The 17114-nt window shown below is 37.3% G+C and overlaps 1 protein-coding gene across 6 annotated transcripts in view; it reads left to right on the top strand.

Moving 5' to 3' along the window:
* Positions 1-17114, top strand: part of CDK14 (cyclin dependent kinase 14) — a 319708-nt gene that overhangs the window by 271899 nt on the left and 30695 nt on the right. Inside the window, exon 16 of one of the 6 annotated variants that reach the window (XM_048305937.1) lies at positions 5615-7412. The exons of the other annotated variants lie outside the window; for them this stretch is intronic. The gene's annotated coding sequence lies outside the window, so the exon portion shown is untranslated. Of the gene's footprint in view, positions 1-5614; positions 7413-17114 lie in introns of those variants that run through there. 6 annotated transcript variants of the gene reach the window in all.

Here is a 17114-nt window from a genome sequence, read left to right as displayed (position 1 = left end):
TGTCTGTACATACTTAGCTCATTTTCTCATAAGCTTTGTAACTAATAGTCATTGTAAAGCAACATATGTTTCTCAGTAATGCTTTATGTTAGGGCGAGCAACATCCTGGCCTGAATAGAGCTTGAATTTTCTCCAGTAAAAATGAGTACTGTCTTTAAGGTTTGGTGAAATTCTGGGAAAGAAGATGAAGCAATTTCTAAGATACCAGAGAATATGACATTGGATATACCTGTATGGATATATTTGTGGTTACTCTACAGTTGCTTAATAGTTATAATTAAGGGGAAAAATTACAATCCTGTTAATATTATTAAATGAGTCCACATATGATGAAATTTGACTCTCAGTTATACATGCTCTGACTTGTTTGGGGTGGTATTTTTAACCTGAAATGCTTCTTTAAGCTCACTCAGACAATGATGTTTCAGCTGAGGTTTTTTTCAGCGAATGATAGATGTGAATCATTAAATACTTAATCATCTATTAGCCTTATTTTCTCCCACACGGTTGTCATAAATTCTCACAGAAACACAGGCAGAAGCAAGTCTTCAATCAGTAGGCCATGGGGCACCTCCAGTCCTCAAATTGTTGGTGCAACTTAAAAATCAGTCGTCAGAAAGGGGAGGTGGTTGATGGAAAATATGCTATATCCTGTTGCTTGCTGAGGATTATCTGCCATCTGGACTCAAGAAAAGCCTGAATGAATTTCAGCATCTCCCTTTTTTCTTCCACCCTAGAGAAAACTGGAAGGGGAGATAAAATTTTGGTAAAAATGGGAGCTGAATTGAGGCATCAATTGGCACCCAGTGTGCAGTTCACATTTTCTCTTATTAGTTTAATTTATTCCTTGAAGTGTTTACCTTTTTCAAGCTGAAGTGAGTAGTAGAAAATAAGGTACAGTGTTTCACAAGGGTTATTTACCAAATGGTATTTACTGATTGGAAGCATAGCAGTGCAATCTGTAAAGGAGTTTATGACTGCCTAAAGAGACCAGCAGCTTGAATCCTGCCTGGCTATAATGTAGAATGCAATTTCAAAACAGTTACTTTTGTATTAACTCATAAGTTTTTATTGCTTCATAAGAAAAAGATAACATCCTCCTACAGTGTTTAGCTCCTCAAGGAGATAAACTCCTGTGACCTTCTCATGTGCTGGCCATCTTTGTGCAGCCTTCACTGGTTATAAAGAACTCATACTCCAAAACACACTGTTGGGAAAACAAAGGACGGACCATGGTAGTAATAAACATGTCATTTAAACCTTACAGGAAAATGAACATGGTTTATTCAAACATCCCTTCTAAAGAATAGCTAATGATAATATTTTAGTAACACAAAGAGGGAAATCTTCTAATGCTCCCATTCCTGGGCTCTGTTCCCACCAAAGGCAGCAGGAGCTGCACATACAGATCCAGAGGGTTTGCAAGTTGAATAGCATCTAATATGGAGTTGAACAGTTTTAAAAAATAGGAACTGGGCTCACTCCAACGCTTACAGTCTGCATGTAGTGAAGTGGTGTTTTCACTTTTCATCTCTTCCTTTTTGTTTCACAGTAATGGTGCAATCTCCAATTAGAACTCACCCTTTGTTAGCCGTAGTCAGCGACGCCTCATCCCAGTTTGCGTTTTTTCCTGTGAGAAGCGTGTCAGAATTTGGGGGCACTAAATATACTCCTTTGTTGGTGAGCTTGTCAAGCACCGCACTGTGTTCGCTTTCCCACCAGGAAGGTCAGGCCGCTGGGGGGCCGCTCTATTTTCTAAAATGATCCCTACTGTCTGTCCATGCTGTCTGACAGATTGAAACAGTTGTCTGTGTCACTGCTTTCAATGCTTTTTAAATGCCTCACTTTCCTTGAAAGACGTAAAATATGTAGGCAGTGGGGAGAAAAAATGTAAAAGGAACTATACTTTTTCCTGCTTAAAGAAGTATTGGGTTTTCTTTTCTAAAGTAAACTTAATTTTGTTTAAAATATAAGATGACTTAGGAAAAAAAAAACCCACCAGCTAATCTGGAAGACTGGGTAAGTCACAGCTTACATATTCTATTTCTGAAACCTCATTTTAAAACGAGGGCAATAAAATTATTAAGCACACATTCATTCAGTAGCTGAAGTGAAATAGTAAATTTTCTTTGTTCACTTGTATTTCAGTTTAATATATTTTGATCTGAGGTATGTATAAAGCCTGAAGAAATTGGTACTATGCTGAGCCTTCAATAGTCTCCAGATAATTGAACTAATTAAATCTTTACCAACATTAACACAACTCCAGCATTCCTTGGACAGTGGTTAATTATTGCATGAACATGGCAAGCTTAAACTAAACAGATGAAAATAGAATCCTGTAGAATGGGTATTGAGTTTATTCTTTATTCATCTTTTGATAAGGTTTAATTAAAACTGCCTCTCTCCATTGTAGTGAGAATGAATGTGCTTGTTTTCTTAGTGAAAGCCAAATTATTCACTTCAGCCATGGTTCAATAATCAAAGCGTTTGCAAAGTTTTGGGTTATATTGTAGCTGTGGAGATATAATTGCTGCAATTCTCTATGAAGGCTTTATCTTTTTATTACATTGTCTTTTACTTTTTCCACTTTATTTAGTAAATTAGAGCATCCATTTTGTGATTCACTATTTTAATGTGCTTTAAGCAGGGCATTATTGTCAACAGGGAGTGAGCTAATGAAAATAAAATTTAAAATAAAATACTGGTTTTAATAATTGGAAGGCAAAAAGTAGTTTCCAGACAAATCTATACTCTGGTCTTTTAGAGTAATACACAAAGTAAAATTTGAGCACATAGCAAAAGCTGTCTTTATCAAACGCTAAATATTAATAAAGGAATGGTCATTTCTTTTTATGACAGTAACAGGAGGGTGGATATGGTGACTCCCCATGCTTATACAGTGGCTAATTGATCACTGAGCAAAAATTGTTGAAAGAAACAGTGACAGCTCATAATGTTAGAATACATAAGATTGTAAAGTTACTTGAGCTGCTTATTTGTGTATGAAGTGCAAACTTCGGCACTGGTGATACAATGCAAAAAACAAATCCTTGAGAGTTGTGGAATTTTGAGCAAGAGCAATGGGGTATAGCTGAAGGGGAATGAGAAACATTTGTGAGTAGGTACACACACATGCAGAATGGTATCATTTGTGTTGCCATGGACTTGCCTTTCCACTTGGAAAGTTGTAGATCGGAGCTTCAACTCTCCTGTTGCATTCTTTAAGAAATAACACAGCAGGTGGGAAATGGATCAGTGTTCATTTTAAAAAAATGTGTTCCACTCTCTTTTCATACAGTTCTCCGTGTGACTTAGATGGACCACCAAAAGGGTCATAGGAAATGTTGCACAGTTTTATTTGTATTCTGGTGTCTCATTCTGTTGTGTTTTGGAATGACATCCTGGCAGAACCTTGGTTTCCTGAAAGACTTTTCCATTCGCATCTATAAAACATTAATTTCACTTTCTATGATTTATCAAGCAACTATGCCATTGTTCTGTCTTGGGCTCACGTTGTCATTAGGGAATTCCAGGCTGGCACAGCGGTTTTGATTTAAGGGAGGGAAATGTGTTTCCTTTTTATTTTGTTATTCTAAGAGTTGTTTCTTTTAGAGTGAATTTTACTGGGTAATAAAAAATTTAAGACTATGAGTGCACCAAAGGAGAAAATAAGTTGAGGAGGGAGTTTCTTGAACCATGGAGTTGGACTTAACTGGTAGTTCTTTCTCCTTTTTGAGTGACAGTATTGTGCTGGGTGCACGTCATGTGAATCCAGAGCTATTTGGAGTCACTGGACAAAAGGGTTGTCTGCTGGAAAGCTGTCGTCAGAAATGTGTTTCTTATGTTCTTTGTTATGAAGGAATAGCCTGAGTCCCAGCTGATGCTGTTAAGATTCTGTAGGTGCAGCCATTTATTTAGACTTTACTGAAGTCAAGATTTGGTCTGTTCTGTTTCTTGAGGTATGGGAATATACCTGGTCTGGAAGAGGGGGAATGCTCTGTGTTAGCCGTGCCTCAAGTGTGTGCATGTGGTCAGTCCTGTTCTGATGGTGAAAGTTGTATTCCACTTCCCTGCTGACAGAAATTCCCTCCTAAATATATTAAATTAGGTATCTCTGAGACCAGAAATCCCCTTTAGTTGTTTGGGGTTTTTTGTTCAAATAGACCTTACCTATTTTGTGAAATTTATTTTTATTTGGCATGAAGAAAATAGATATGGAATAACTGTTAATTTATCTGAGTTCCTTTGTGCTACATTTTGTCTTTTAAAGGACTGGAAATCTGTTATTCCAGGAAATAAATTTCTGAATTATTGCAAGGGCTTTCATGTATTTTCATTAATAACACTCTTAAAGGTTTGTTTACTGCATGAAGAGATTTTCCAGCATTTACTACAATTATGCTATGCTTCCACAGTCATTGATATGGGGTCTGTGCTTTTCCAGCAGCACAAATTTGGTCTGGATTGAGAATGGATACCTGATCTCATTTGAGGAGAGGACAGTAGCTCCATGCTGGTTACTGGGAACCACCATAAAGCCTGCTGGTTCAAGGTTAACCCATCAGCTTAGGGGTTTTTATCAGATTTGAAACAACAGAGTTAGATTCTACTGGGTCATCACAATTTTCACTCAATCATAGGAGCTTTAAAGCTGGATTTGTAGCCTTGTCACACATACTTCTGTCAATCAGATTTTCCTGAATTCTTAACTGAAAAAAATCATCTTCCAACACTTGGTTACATTAAAATAATTTTGCTGGATAATTTATTTTTAAATTGTGATAATAATCTTGAATCAGATAGGAAAAACCTGATGTCCTGGAAATTAGAAAGGATTTCTATCTGGGGTTGCTGAAAAATCTGCTTGCTCAAGAGATCAGAATCTAATCTGAGTGGATTGAAAGATTTGAAAGTATCTTTTTTAAATGTGAAGAGATTGTTGCATGTTAATTATTTAGTAATATATGTAGGTTAATACCCATTAGCATTTTTGAATATGGGCTGTACTTCACTTTGACAGCTTTGCATAACATCCCTACAGATGTCTTAACTTAGTGAGATTCTTAAGCACTTGGATAACACCAGGCATTCACAAAATGCGTGTTAATGTGTTTATTATGGAGCTTCCCAGGCTTCCCCCAGTAGTCCTTAGGTAAAGCGTGCCTTCTGAGGAGCAAGAGGACAGACTGGACTATCATAACTCTTGACTGCATTGATTCATTTTGACATAATGTGATTAATTTTTTTAAATCTAATTATGAGACTTCTTCCTGTTTATCAAAATTGCTACATAAACAAGAATAATTCTGCTTGCTTCCTTAATTTTTTTAATTTGGCATAAAAGCTACAGGAGAGCAAAAAGGTGATTTCCCTCAAAGCAGGCCCATGTATAATTTACACGGCTACCACAAAGAAATCCTAATGACTTACACCTGCCAGACCATTATTAACTCACCTCTAGCCACAACATTTACATAGTAATGTGTTTTCATCTTTGCCATCAACTACTACTTGATCCAATACAATCTCATGTTTTCTTTTCTTTATAGTTGCTATGTCATGATGATCAGTCTGTGTATTTGCTGTTGACTTTGTTTTTCCTTCTTCTCAGGAAGTTCTTCATTATCTGCAGAAAGTGGCTGGTCACTAGCCTGAAGTGCACAATAAGGTCTTGACACTGCAGTGTTTAAAAATCTACTATATCCTTGGCTCTAGAAATTTTGGTCTTTGTTTAGGAATGTGTCCTGTGTATTATGGAAGAGAAATGTCATTATTTTACATTTGTCTTAGGCTCCCCTGGCTCAGAGCAGGGCTAAGTTCAGTCATGTTAAGTGCCATGCAATAGTATATTAAATAATGCTCCTTCATGCAGAGATCTCAGGCCATGTGTTCAGCTTTGCAGACTGCTACCCCCCTCTGCACACAATCTGTTTTTATTGAGGTAACTGGCTGGCTTTTCCATTCAGGATTCATTCCTGCCTGTTCAATGATACTTAAATGCTCCAGTCATATTAATTTGTAGAAGGGAGTCTTGATTAATTATTGAATTGCAATATCTTAAAAGAAATTCTGGGGGCCTTATGCAGATAGATAGGAAAACAGCATATAGATAAAAAGCATATTGCTTTAGGAGGATTGTTAATGCACAGTTTCAGACAACCCCATGAATGCATATTATTAATGGAATTCATATTATTATTGAGAACTAAAAACTGAGACAGAAGTAAATTTGATTTATTGAACTTTCTTAACTCTAATTACGTGAGAAGTCTTACAAAAATATAACCAAATTTTTAGGGCTAGAAAATATTGCTTCTAGGTTCCCAGTGTAAAGACTGCTCACTTCCTCATCTCTCTCCTTCAACGAAGGGAGTCAAGGTCCAAGCCTCTACGCTGATGCAAAGAAGAGCTGCTTCTGATGAGCAGGAGAGGTGGCAGATGCGAATATTTTTGTCCATTTTTTTGAGAATGCTGTCAGAAGTGTCCTTGTATCTGTAGAAGACAAGGTAGCCCTGTTTTAACTCCTGTGTTAATGAGGCTGTATTCATTGTTTTAACTATATTGGACTTGAGCCTCTGCATGAGTAAACAGCAAGTGATGCCATTTTAGACACGTTAAAGAACCATATGCCAGCACCACAGGGATGAGGTGCACAAAGCTTGAGTAAAAACAGAATACACAAGCATGCCTCTGATTAAGTCATGAAGGTTCACAGTTAGAAGGATATCCATTTCGTTGCCTCTTTATTTCTCTATCAAGTCTTTATTATTGCAAATATTTCAGTCTTTACCTATGAAGAGATTTGGGCAGCTGACCAGTAAGATAATACTAAAAAGATTTCAAACTCAGGATGCTTCAGGGAACTTTGGGGGGTTTTCCCCCAGAAAGTACCCAGAATACTTAGTACTCAGGCTGAGCAGTAGCCTTGCCCATTGTGCACGGTTCACTGCTAGAAAAGAAAACAAAATAAAAAACCCACCAAACTAAACCAACCAAACAAACAAGTTAAAGAAAGGTCCTGTTCAAGTGAATAGTATTCGTTTCTGGAAGAGCTGGGAAGTTCGAAATGAGCTGGCATGTGGTAACTAACGTGACACCATGCAGCTATCTCTGATTGCCATCACCCATCTCAAAGAGTCAGAATCTAATACAGATAAGCAAATATAATGACAGAAAAAAGCACAGAAAGGAAGATGACCTTATGATAAACTTGGATGCAGAGTAGGCCTTTTCAAAGGAACAGGGCAAAACAGGCTTTCAAATTCAGAAGCAGAGAAGTCATGTTCTGATGTACCGTGGAGGCTGCTTGACAGAGGACTTCTTAAAAGACAAGGCTGTATATTTTGCTGTCACATGAAACTTTGTACAGGTTTGTCTGAGTGATTTGGCATTAAAGGGCTTCAAAAGATTGTTTCTCTGAGTATAGATAAACTATGTTTTTGAATATATTTGAAACCTGTCACTAATTTTTAACTGCTCCTCAGGCCAAAAACTTACACCCCCTGCCATCTCCCACCAAATCTGCAGATACCATTTTCTTAATGAAAGGAATCCAGAAGTGGGAGTCAAACCTTTCCATGTTCCTTGGGGTTTTATACAGTGTTTCATCATCCCAAGGAAATCTGGTACTCTTAAGTGAAGAATCAAATCTCAAAGCACTGCACAAGTAGATGAAATCTCTTTTGCACACACTAGGGACCTTTTCATCATAGTTTTGTGTTTCAGGGGATTTCACAACCTTTACTTGAGGGAAACAAATATTCAAATCCCAGTTAGACCAGAACAGAGGAAATATGCCAGGTTCAATTACCACTGGAATTAGCAGCCTATGAGAATTTTTCCATTCGCATCTTCACCATCTTTTTCATGAAGTTTTGCGTAAGTTGTTCGTGGGATGTGAGAGTGTAGAAAAGGAGTGACCACTTTAGAACTGATCAGAAGATAGGATCTCCCAAAGGTCTCAAAAAGTGCTGTAGTCCTGAGCAGCATGTTTCAGGTGAAGTCTCTCAGTTTTTAAAATCTTCATTTCTATGATTTCTATGAATTTTCTGAAAGTGAAAATCCACCTGCAAGTGTATTTATATTTATATTTATATTTATATTTATATTTATATTTATAGTCAATCTTTTATGAAGACAGTAAATTTGCAAGAACCATTTCTCTGTTTTTTATTATGAGTTCGAATTAGATTAAATATATGAAAAGCGTAGTTTTCTGCTTGGTGTTGAATGTCATTCATTCATACACACAAAAAAATAAGCAGACAATTTATTATCCATTAAAAACAAAATCAAATGAGCAGAAAATACTTTTGAAATATTTTATATATATATATATATATATATATATATATATGTGAATGCCACAAGAGAGGTGATGTCCCTTGATAGGTAACTTCTATGGATGATGATAGCCAAAGAACAAATTAGTCAGTATGGACTGTATTTTCTGTCATTCCTCTGTTTGAAGCTGGTGCAGTGTAATAGTATTTCACTGGCTGTGGCACAGACTACAGATTTTCTGGGTATTTGAAGCTCTGCATAAACCTGCTGACTGCATGTGGAATATGGATAGCTTTGACATTTTCAAATAAGTAGTATTCTAGATGCTGTGTAGCTTCGGGGACTTCTGACATATTTTATCTATTTCTTTGTCCATAGAGATTGCTGGATAGGAATGTGATTAGCTTCCACACTTACTAGCTCACATGCTAAACCCATGCCCAGTCTGTAACATTTTTAGAATACCCTGTCTACAAGATGTTGCAGCCAACTGTCGTGTATTGTGTCCTTGGTTATGAGGCACTACTTAGTATTGGCTCTCCTGTTTCCTTTCCTCCTCTTTGCTGTGCCTTCCTTCTGTAGGTGAGGTGGACTTTTTCTCAGTCCCAAGCTCTATCTCTACGCAAAGAGAAATACATTGGGAGAAAAAGTTGACATTTGCTGAAAATTGCAAAGAATGTTTCTACTCAACATTTTTTTCACCTTTGCTTCACATAATGGGACACAGATTTTACTAAAATAATACAAAGGTTGACTTAAATCACTGATATTGCCTGCTTTAAAGAGGTAGAAAATTTTATCTCAGGAAATCGGCTGTGCAGCACAGTGGGAGGGTAGACCCAGTCTCCATTTGTGTAAGAAATGTGAGTTCTGATTCTCCTCACACTTACTGCAGGACAGGGAGGAAAAGCTCTATCGAAGTCAGTGAAGTTGCACCAGTTTAAAAATAACATGAGGTGAGAAAAGAATCAAGCCCCAGGGTGTTTCAAAGCTATGTGCTGAATCACTGAATCATAAAAAATAGGGCAGGAAGAGCCTTGAGAGGTCATCCAGTCTATCCTGCCTTCCCCAAGGCAGAATCAGCTCTATCTGTGTCATTCTGACAGATGTTTGACTAACCTGTTTTTAAAAACATCCAATAATAGTGATACCACCACCTCCTCTGGGTAGCCTGTTCCAGAGACTCTCTATACTTATTGTTAGACATCAAGAAAGACTTGGCTGGTCCTGCTGTGGTTCGAATCCGTAGTTATTTCTGTTTGCTGCAGCCACAAAGACCAGTTGAGTTTGCAAAAGCCATTTGAAATTTATAAACACTTCACAGGATATCCTGAGTTGGAAGGGACCCACAAGGACCATCAAGCCCAACTCTTTCAGTAATGTCCTGTACGGGGGTTGAACCCAAAACCTTGGTGTTATTAACACCATGCTCTAACCAACTAAGTTAAACTTTGGTCGTCTGTAAATTATAAAGTGACTTTTTTTTTCAGTCTTTGTAAAGTGTTTTGGCTTTTTGAACTCTGTAAGACAGTTGTGGAGGACAGAGGTTTTTGTTTGGGATTTAGGAAAGGTAGACTGAAAACTGAAGTTACATAGGAAGAGGCAAATTCCTACCCAGCAGTGAGACCTTCTTTGCACAAGTGAGTGGATGCTCTTCCAGTAGAAGGAATAGTTTAACAATATAGACCTAAAATAAAGTCACCCTTTCCAAGGGTGTTCCTATCAGAAAAAAAACTGGTCTTGGGGCTTTCAGCAACCAAATTGATTAGGGTAAAATAGTCAATAGGATTATAAAATCGCTCTAAATCCCTCTGTGATGGCTGTCCTTCAGATCAAGGCCATGGTTTCATATTAGTATTATTAAGTGACAATGATTTTTCACCAAGAGTGTACAGACATATGAGGTTCGATTCACATTGTAATGTAGCTGCTCTGAAATAGATTCACATCTAACACATAACACATATTTGGCTTACTGTAACCATAATTCCTGGGAGTAAGAGTATTTGATGGTACAAAGTGATGTTTCTCTTCAAATAAAGGAGAAAAATATTATTTCAGGCAAATGTTTGATTATGTAAAAATAAGGTTTTTAAAATGCAGGTATGGTCTTTATTTCTGTTACCAAATTATCCTGATTTATCATGAAGCTTCATGTTAGGGATTGTTATCCTGCCATCAAAAGTGTAGAAGATAAAGTAAAACCTGTTTGCCTAGTAAAAGTCTGTAGTGACCACCTTTGCATTACCAATAATTTCAGGTATCTTTGGTTCTATCTTCATGCTTTTCAGCGTGGTTCAGGAAAATGAGTGGTCCAGTGTATACTACTGAGCTAAAACTTGTTGGGTCAGAGTAGCACCTACTTTGTGGAGCAGACTGCCCCTGATTCTCAAGCTGAAATGTACCAGCTTAGCCCTGTACCTCTATCTAATCCTCCTTCCTACTACTTAATGCAATGAAAATATCATGCAGAAAAATTAGCAGTTTATACCCATCTCTTATATTTACACTTGCTTAATGTACAATGATGTATTTTTTTTTAAAGGAAGAGTAAACCTTTTGAATGTCAAACAGATTGTACTACCAAGATGTGTCAGTGCAGGCTGTACAGATCACTTTGTTGTGTCCAATCTAATGTAGGTTTCCTTCATTTTTTATTTAAAAACTTCATCAAGGGCATATTTTTTATATCATTACAAAGAAAATAATCTTACAGCTTGGAAGAGATTTTGTAATTCTCTGCTGGTTTGTCTGTTTTGCTCCATGCACATTTTTCATCTTGTTGACCTTACTGTACAAATCTGTAATGAAAAATATTGATTGACTCTTAGAGTAGGGGATTGCAATGTCATGATTTCACACTCAGTTGTTGGGTAACAAGGCTCTGTAGTTTTTATTTAGAGAGGCCAATTGCAAAAACAAAAATGAAGAATTGTGTTAGCCCCAGCTGCCAGGGTTACAGAGCAAGCAGCTTAGAGGGCTCTGGGGTTCCAGGCAAGAGAGGGATTGTCTCTGCCCAGCATGTAAGGGATAGAGCTAGACAGACACTGTTGTGTGAAAGATACACACTGACACCAGCAATTCATAAACCCAAAAAATTACAACATTTTCTGCTTATCAGTAAATGGAGTAGACACTCAGCTGTGTAATTAACCCTTTAAATGTTTGTCCATGATGCAGCTCTTTTGAAAGCTCTTTTCTGAATGCCTCCCTCATAACATCCTGGGGATATCTTGGGTGCCCAGGTACTACTGGCAGTCCGTTACATAGTACAAAAATACTTAAATATTTCATATATCCATGCTAAGGAGTTCTTACATTTCATGTTTAGTTGTTTATAATATATCTTTACATGTGCCACCTAAAACATTATACTAAATTCTCTGAGCTGGTATAGCTGCTTCAGGTAGACATCATGGAATATATGAAAGGAAAGTAAGCCAGATACCCAGCCCTTACGTGGCTCAATTTCAGGTAAATCTATGATTTTAATTGATGGAAAACTGTTCTAAAAAGTCAGCTGTCAAAGTTGCCCAACAATTCCAAGCTTTCATTTTATCTGCATATAGGCTTTACGAGGCATCAAGTTACAGATAATTTTAGATAATTAACCTCTTTATCTTTTATTTTATTAGTGTTCTGTTTTAATAATCTGCATTTTAATAGAGCCCTGTGTGACTAAGTCTTAAATTGTAAATACAAATTTGGAAGGCCATCAAACTCTGCATACCAACAACAAAAATCATTGCAGCTTTAAAAAACAGTAGGAAAACAGCAGACAGCTACTGCAGTGATGCCGAGCCAAGATGAAATAAGCAGACCCATGTAACACAGTTCACAGGTTTTTTTTCTTTTTTTTTTCTCTTTTTTTCCTTTTTTTTCTTTTTTTTTCTTTTTAATGGAGCTGTGTCTGACTTTACCCTCTCTGGGTTTTTAATCTCTGTAAGACAACAGCCTTATCAAAGTATGCCACTTCTCTCTTGTCAGGCAAAGTTGTATATGGTGAGTGCATTTTTAACCCTGACCCCAGTTCCTCCCTCAAAAGAATTCCACATAATTCTTCAAAAGACACTTGTAAGGTTTCTTGATGCACAGTTCTTCAGTTTAAACAGCAGCTGATTAACTACAGAAGCAGTCAAAATATAGGAAAGCACGGATTTGTTCCTTCAATCTGTCATTGCTACATGGAAGGAAATTTGCAGGCACCTGGGCTATGTGTCCAAAGGTATTTTTGAGTGAAAAAGCTCCTCTTGGTGTTTGCTTTGCCCTGGCTCCCCAGGAGGAGTTACTGTCCTTATCTATCTCTTGGGTATTGTATTTGTATATTACTAATCATAGTAAATTAGGAACATCCATTAACTTAGGTTAATATTCATCCACATACATTGTCTTCTTTTGTGGACTTTCCTGAGGTTTGGTAATCTTGGCTAAATTTAGTGATCAATGTAACCAGTATTTCCTTTTTCAGACTAAGATTAATGCCATTATTTTTAACACACCTTAGTAGGGTATTTTCTTACACAACTGCTGACACTCACTCTGCCTTTACCTTCATCTGGTGTTACCCACATGCAATTTTCCTGTAATTCCACTCTATCAAGATGCTGCTTTCTCATGCCATTTGGGTCCAATTCTGACATTTGAAAAAGTACATTTAGTGCAGCACACTTCCCCCACCTCCCCAGGGTATCTGATCTACCATGTGTATTTGCTTGCTTGTATTTCATTATCACCTACTACTCACATTTGCATTTATAAATCATGCATGAAATTCATTTGCAAATCTGCAGACCTTCTTCTTCTGCAATACCCCATACTGTAGTTAATATCCTTCAATATAAAATAAGCTACTCTTTTGTTGCATTGCTTAATATCATATATGATATTTCTAGGGTGTGAGGGTTTTTTTTCTTTTTAGAAGGCTCGCCAAACTGTGTGAATATGTTTATGACCATTCTTAGGGACTGGGGTAAAAATGGCCATATTTATCACAGTAAATGCTTGTCATATTCTGCTTTTGAAAATAAAGCTACTTTTAAAAAGTATACATGCATAGCTGAAGTTCTTATGCCCACACACATTTTCCATTTGTTTCATACTTGCATCACTTAAAATCAGATGAAAGAATTTTTAGAAAATACCTACTTGGAAAGTTTTAAGTCATTACTGATATTTTTTCAGGTCAAATTTGAACCTTTATGCAAAATTTTTCAAGCACCAGAATGTATTGCTTGCCCTATCAGATAGATAACTATCTGGTTAGCTGAGCAGAAACATCAGGCAGTATGTTATTTCTGATCCTATGTTGCAGAGCATATTGTTTTCCTTTTAATTAAATTGTTCCGTGGTGTTCTACCCTTAAGATTGTGTGTGCTTGCATTTCATTATCACTTGTTATTCAAACTTGCATCTCATTTGAAATTTGCAAACCTGGCAGGTTTTTTCCTATCTTTGCTATAAATTATTACTTCATTTCCCATCTCATCTGTTAAGAGTGCAGCCTATTTTTAATGGTGTTTTCTCATGTGTAATGTTTCTTCAGCTCTGGATTCAGTCAACTTTGACTTCATTTCCCCCCACAAACCTTGCTAGATCTCCATGATTTTATTACTTTTGATTTACTTTCCTTATGCACCTTCAATCCTGATTTGCTGTTTTCCTCCTGCTGCCATAAAGCACTTCTGTTAGAAACTCCTCCTTCTGGTTCAAAATAAATGAAAAGGAAGGAAGTAATATGAGATTTATGGAGTGAAAAGTACACTGGTTTGTTTAAGAGGGGGCAAAAGTGTAGTTGGTTCCTGTCAGCAAAGAAAGAAGCTTCTAGCACATAGTAATTTTTTACTTTATCCACTCTAAAAAGGCTAAGAAATCTGTACAGCTTGTAGCAATCTGTACAGCTTGTAACAAAAGTAGGTACAATGTACTCAGCTTCCTATTAAATAATTATTATTAATCTGCTTACAGTATGTTTAAGTAACTATCAGTCTCTGCCAGTCTGCCACTAAGCTTCACAGTAAATTGCTTTGTTTTTTGGTTTGTTCCCTATTTTTCTGGAATGCGGATGAAGTTGGTCCCATTTTTTCCCCTCAATCCTGCCCTTCGTTCCCACCATGTGTGTTTATGGGATGCTTAAATTTACCCATGGAGAGGTGGAGGGAACAGCTGAAACCAAGACTCTAGATAGAAGCGGCAGGAATTTCAAAAGGAGTCCCTGAGTGCTGTTTCATTCTTCAAATGATGTTTCTTTATCAAGATTGAAACTGTCTCATAGAAAACTATTCTCATTTTTTCCACTCTGGCTTTGCCAGTTCTGAAATGCAGCTGTGAAGTGTACATCTTGAATGCACGCCCATGTACACATACTTTACATATTCATTCTGAATTTACCATGCAGTGTTTTTACAGCCCCACTGCAGGCCTCTATGGAAAGACCACCACAGGAGCTGGATGCAAAGGAGAGGGCTGGGGTGTGGGCTGCATGTGCTGATTTAGCCCTCATTTGGCATTGTTCTTGTGGTCTCGAGCTGCACTGAAGGCCCTGATGGAGCTTGAACCTCTCCTCCTGCTCAGACAGGAACCTGGATGAAAGCAGGATTCCTTCAGAATTGCAAAGAATTGCAGTATTGCTGAACCCAGTGTCGTGAGTAGAGCACAGGGCAGGCATCTTTACAAAGAAAGCCTTTACCAGCCAGATAAGAAGTGTATGGTGGAGAGAGTGGTCCTGTTGCTGCTGAACCCAGACAAGGAGTCAAATCCTCAGGCAGAGGAGTCCGTGCCAAATGTTATCTGCCTGTACACCAAGGATCTGTCCTCCATGGGATCACCTACAGAGCCTTGGAGGCAGATTGGGCGATAGGTGGGAGGTGAGGAGAAATAATGGGTTTGCAGCTATGTGGACCAACCAGCCATACTTCATTTCCCACAGGGTGGAAAGCAGGAGGAGGCTGTTGTCTCCAGAGCAGTGTGGTCCTCAGCTGTGCCAATTTCTATTTTTCTCACAGGGAGTGAGAGCAGACCTTGCGTATTTTCTGGTTTCTCAGTCCTCTTTTATTTGGCTTACTAGTTAGTTATTAGAAGTTTTCCTGTTAAAAAATATTTTGGGAAGAGAAGTCTTCATTATGTCTTTAAGTGGCACAGGAATTCAAGACAAAAAGACAGATTTCATAAAATGTCATTTTTAGGAGATAAAGTTTTAACCTGAAACCAGAAAAAGGCACGTGATAGAAATATTTTTTTGTAGCAAACACCTCTAATTTAAAAATTACAAAATATATGGATAAAACCTGTCTGCGTAGAACCAGATTGTAAAGATCAACATTTACATGCATACCTCAGGACTGACAATAAAAATGGCAATCACATTGCTTATCAGTGTCCTTATCCATTTAAGGAAAATACTTGTATATAAAGTCTGTGAACACTTTATTTAATATTCAGCAAACATTTTATGTTGGCAGCAGAAACCACGTATTATAGGCTTGTGGTTTGAATTATGGTTACAGTGCAACACTGATCTTACAGTCGTTTGGCTATGGAGATTGTCCTCTCAAATGAAAACCAGCACCATTTTTTGACAAATATTATCTGGCACCTTTACATTGCTGTTAACTGGAAACATAAATGCTTGCTCAGGTGTCAGGTTCACTGAAACATGTAGACTAACATTATGAATGGTATCACAAGAGGAAATAAATAGGAATTTAGGACTCTTTCTCAGTTTTTCAAGTATTTTTTCCTGTTGAGAAGCTTCTGGAATTAAGTGGTGGGTTTTTCCTTCATCATTTAATCTTTACTACAGTAACTGTGAGGAGCATGGGCATGATGAGAATTTAACATGATCTGTCATCCAGAGCTATCTTTAACTCAGACTCTTCCATATATAGGAACATTTGCCTCAACCACTCTCATCCTAGTGTCCTCATAAGCGCGAGTATTCCTTGGTGTGGGAGGAGAGGAGGTATAATGGGAGAAAATATGCATAAAAAAGCTTCTTTCTCAGCTTTGCCATATAAGTAGAGGAATTGACTTAAGCTTTGTAAATTGCTTCCAAGTCTTCAGTCTGTCTTCAGCTTTCACTGTTTCACATTCCTGAGAGAATGGCTAAGCATGCAGACACCTCTGGCTGGGGAGGTGCTGTGGATGCAGTTTGAGTCACCCACCTACACTGGAAACCATCAGCCAGTTCGATAAACAATGAAAGCACTGTATAACATCCATGATAATGAAAGGTAATACCTGGACATCTGAGATTTGTTACACACTACTGGAAAATGTTAAATTACTATTGATAGATATTTTTCTTTCTGATGACTAATTTAGAGGCTGTCACAGATGACCAGAACAGTTCTCCTTGTTTGAATAGTGCTGCAAGATTTTTATCTACTATATACATTTTATGCACATTCTTTTCATGAAGTATTGTGTTTTACTCCAGAAAAAAGCAATTTGTAGGGCACATATTGGTGTTGAATCAAATCATGGGATTAAGATATTGATTAGTCATTATTTTCAAGGTGTTAATGAACTCCAGCTCCAAAAGTATCAAAATTAAGGATTAGCAGGAAAATGCATACAATTAAATATGAAATTTAATGCAAAAGTACCTGTAGATAACTACACTACAATTTTAAAATAATGTTGTAGGCTTAAGAACTACATTTCTCAAAAAATAGCTGAGTGAGTTCACAGAGCAGGTAGGTTATCCTGAGTACTCTCAGAATCTCAGGGTTAGCTGCCTCCCAACCTGAAGTTTTCAAGGTACCTACAAACATGAAAACATCCATATTGAGGTGGACTATAAGTCCATCAAGATGAATATTTTGTTCCTG

This window comes from Corvus hawaiiensis, chromosome 1 (genome assembly GCF_020740725.1).
Source record: "Corvus hawaiiensis isolate bCorHaw1 chromosome 1, bCorHaw1.pri.cur, whole genome shotgun sequence".
Taxonomy (NCBI): Eukaryota; Metazoa; Chordata; class Aves; order Passeriformes; family Corvidae; genus Corvus; species Corvus hawaiiensis.
Note: the sequence above shows the minus strand (reverse complement) of the source record. Positions and strands in the feature narration are given on the sequence as shown.